Raw genomic sequence first — 4,729 nt, forward strand, 5'->3', positions numbered from 1 at the left:
GGATTTTCAGAGGGAAAACTAGGAAAGGGGATAACATTTGAAATGTAAATAAAGAAAATATCTAATAAAAAAAGTAAAACATCTTGAACATCTAAAAAGTATGATACAATTTAGTGGTTCTTAATACACAGAGCTTTGTAGAATAAGAACAACATCTAATCTTTAAAAATCACTATTTAGTACAAATTATCAAACAGCAAGTGCCCTGGTCCTCTGAGTACAGGGATATGCCCCCTTCAGACTACCCAATACTAACTATTCATTCCTAAACACACATACATATGAACACTGAACGGATTTGGCAAATTTTGTGTTTGTGTGGTGTGTAAAACAAAAGACAATAAGAGTAAAAGAATTTGGGAGAACATAAAAGAGTCTAGATGGAGCAGGTACATGGAAATGATGCATATAAAGTAGTCATGCAATAATTCTCAAAAAATAGTTATAATCTTTCATCCTCTTTTCTTCCAATTGCTGAGTTTGCATTCTATCACTTCAATTTTTTTCTACTCTACACACTGCCTATGTTTAGAATCGTCCATCTTTGTGAATTTTTTTCTATTTATCATGCTAATTTCAAGACTGATTGACATGACTTGCACTGTGTTTCAAATTAAATTTGAATAATTTGATAAACTATCATCCCTGTTATCAAAACATGCATTTTGAAAATAACATATCTTTCCATCTATTTCTATACCTGGGGTTAAGAGAAGAAGGAACAAGTGAGGGAAGAAAATTAATTTTCTATCATAGTGTTGAAAGGATGACCTGATCTAGAGCTGCATATTATAAAATATTGCACAAACATTATGCCAGATTGTTATATGGTGTGCCGAATGAAGAAAATATCACTCAATCAGAGAAGGCTAACTGTTTTCCTGAATATTTGTCACATACTTTTCCAACTGAAGAGTATCATGAATAACACAATTAGTTAAACCATTCACATGAGAAACTTATAACTTCCTCTAAACAAATAATAGAAAGCTGGAAAAGTGCAAGGAAACCATATGTGGGCACAACCATTGCTCATGGCTGGCAGGTCATAATTCCTCACCCATCTAAGATCTCTAAAACTGCTTTGCTTTTGTCCTGGTAGGTAGCTTACCTGAGATCACAGAACCTCACTGATCAGGACCAGTGCCTAATAAATCTGCATTTGCTTACGTTTAATCGGGTATAGCTTTATCACCAAGAGAGAAAATACTTAATATCAACCACCTTGGGCTTTTTGTTACTTTTTTAAGGATACACTTATACTTAAAACAATATAAGCATATGAAAAGAAACAGAAATATACACTTATCTTATACTTGGAACTAACGGTGTCTTTGTAGTACATTTTTTTAAAAGTAAGATTCCTTTGCAAAATAAAATATAGTCAAAATTCTTCCCTTCAGAAATAAAACTTTACTATTTTATATAGCTGTCACTATCCTACTGTAAAAAAAAGTTTATTTTAATACTTTTTACTTCAGATGAATATACATATATACAATAATCACAGGCAAATACATGTAAATGTTATGTTTACCCCATGATGTTGTTACATGGCACTTAGCTTCCTAACAACAAGACAATTTAGATTGTCTTATCTCTTCAGTGTTGAAATCAATTGCACAAATTATTTTTTAATATTTGTCTTAAAGTTATATTTTCAAAATCTGACCACACTGAACTATGTCAAAAATTAAATAAGTATTCAAAGTAGAAATTATTGGCAGGCATCAATATTTAACAGTGTAACCTTTAACTATGGATGGTAAATAGCAACAGCATATTTTATAATTTACAATGGATAAACAGGTAGGGACCTGTTCTGAATCAGGAGTAACATTATGATCCTCTTTCTCTGAAATTAGAGTGGAGTCAAGGAGAATGTGAAGTGTTTATTTGTTGTTGTTTTGTTTTCTGTTTTTTGGTTTTTTTGTTTGTTTGTTTTTTGTTTGTTTTTTTGTTTTTTGTTTTTTGGTTTTTTTGCTTCTTTTCCTTGTTGCTATGAAACGTTTATGTTCAAGAAGATGTTGTCTAACTCATTGGTATGATACAATACTACAACCTATGGTGTCAATGCAATCCACGCTAACCTCACTTATAACAGAGAGATATACCCTGTGTCTGGAAGTGTGAAAGGCAGCCATGGACTGGGTGAGCTAATGAGCACATAATGTTAGACAAGACCTGTGGACAGGTACCTAATGGTCCATTTGATTCTGGGGAAACTGACAGTGATTTTGTCACTGGGAAACACTGTGGATTTCTCCAGCTTTATTTATTGTGCCATTTAAGTTCAGGGCTCTAAGGCCTATCATTGTTTCTATACATTGAGTTTGAAGTTTCATTAAATTTTGCACGGTGCTATTCTATTAATCACGCCTATCTGAAGCATAAAAGCAGCATATGTATATTTTTTCATATTTTAGCACTTATTTTGTGATTTTGACCTTTGCAGATGTGACCAGTGTAGATTGTTACTTCATTTTATATATAATATCTTTACATAATTGTAGCGATACTTGATTCTTCCCCAACCCTCCTATAGTTTGTCTACCGAGTGTTTTATAACACTGATAATATGTAATCTTAACTATTATCCCATGGACTCTTATTGAATTTGAAGAAGTCTTTAAATATTCTGTAGTTGTTTTATCAAAACAAACCAAGCACAAATTTGGAGTGCAAAACCACATGTATAAAAATATATAAAAACTTTTTTTTATAATTTTTTATATTTTATACAATAGAATTAAACTTACAAGCTTCCCTTACACACACACAATTGTACAAAGTATTTATAATATAAACAAATCACTCAGATTTTCAGCATCTTCTCATTACACCTCATTCAGCACCTTTCTAATCAAAGCGATGATCACTTCCCTGCCTTCTTCCTGTCAAATAGAAAGAGAAGAGGAAGAAGGGAGTCAGCAGTCAATACAGGAAGCCTTCTAAGATACCAGTTCTTCTCATCCAACCCTGAGACTCTTTCTTGAGTCAGCCAACAGAACTGGATGATATGAAGTAACATGGACTTTCTCTTTCCATAGTTCTTATTGCTAAGGCAGTACTGCAGATAAATACTCTGGCATGTGGAAGTGCTTAAGTTTACTGCCTATAAGCCTTCACTCTTACCTTTGTTCATGCATTCTAGTGTCCCTCTTTCCAAGAGGATTTCCTATAACTGCCTAATTACATGCCATGGGTTGGTATTTTGCATTATTCTTTTTCTCATAGTGAATAATGGAGAATGTTTCTGACCATTACAATCCAGTGTAACCAGATGATACTGAGACAAAATACTGATAGATTTATATTTTTAACTTGAGTAAAATTATTAGATCTGTTTAAATCTACACAGGCAAGTTACCATTCAATGATCATTTGGCACTGTGGTTAAGGAATAGGACTGATCAATAACATTAGTCAGAGTAGAATTTTTTTCTTTTAATAACTGCTAAGGAAAAATGAAAAATAAAGGATTTCTAGACATATAAAATCATTTTTTCTATGTTCTTGTTTTTCTAGCATATTAAAGTGTGTATCATATCTTCTACATTTTTTATATTTGGAATTTAGTATAATAGCTCATTTCATTTTAAGTTCTTCAATAGTTTTGTGTCTCATATAATCTAAACAATGATTCTCTGTCCTCCCAGGGAATAGAAATCACTGCACATTTTATATTTAGGTAATAAATTGGTTTTGCCAGTGTATATCTAAATCAGCAAAATTTTCTCTACCTTGTCTGCAGGAAGCATGTTATAGTGGCTTCACAAAGCTGGTTCACAGCAAGACTAAACAACTTCCATTGTTTTGAGGAAGACCCACAGTGACTCTGATAATATTATTCATTCATTGAACAACCTCTCACACAATCAGACATCTTCTATTGATTACAGCTATTTACATTGAACTTTTCATTGCTGTGCATCTTTACATGAGAGATAATATATCAAAATAACTGGCTTGGGGTATCTGCAATGTCTACAGGCAAAAGAGATGGATCCTCACCTTGTATTCTGACAAATATAGATTATCATATAAACCCGAGATATCCCAAAGCCTGGGAAAGGACATTTGTAATAGGTTTTTGTTGTTGTTTGTTGTTGTTGTTAAGTTAACACTTAGTGGTAAAATCCCATATGTAAATAAGGAAACAAAATATTTTTGCATGCACAAATCATTCATAAGGTGTAAGATCTGTATATCTCTGTTCCTTCTCTATTCTCTTTGGAATTAATGAGAACAGCACTGGGCCTTAGTCTGCAAAGTATATTGCAATACCATATTCTCTCCTGAATGTTCAGATATTGATTTGTTACATCAACCTATGTCCAGAATGCTGTCTTTTTCCCCCTTATATATTGTTACAAAATGTTATGTGAAACTTCATAATTTGATTCTTGGGTAATTTTTATCATTTTATTCTATGTGTAAATTGATTCCAGGTTCTTCTTACTTTTTTTCATCTTTCCACTAATTTTGTCTGTTCTGGAAATCATGGAAGTGTAATTTTATCTTTACAGACTAATATTTTACTTCAAAGTGCTAGAAAAGTACAATGAAATAAATAAATAGTTCTGGAACATTTGTTGCAAACCAAGTATTACTAACTAGGTATCTTTTTATATAAATTTTATTGATTCACAACGTCCATATGTAATGGAGATAACTATAGTTTTTCAAGTGTTCTGCTATTTATCAGTCATATGCAAAAGAAAGATTT

Source organism: Mus musculus, chromosome 4 (genome assembly GCF_000001635.26).
Source record: "Mus musculus strain C57BL/6J chromosome 4, GRCm38.p6 C57BL/6J".
NCBI lineage: Eukaryota > Metazoa > Chordata > Mammalia > Rodentia > Muridae > Mus > Mus musculus.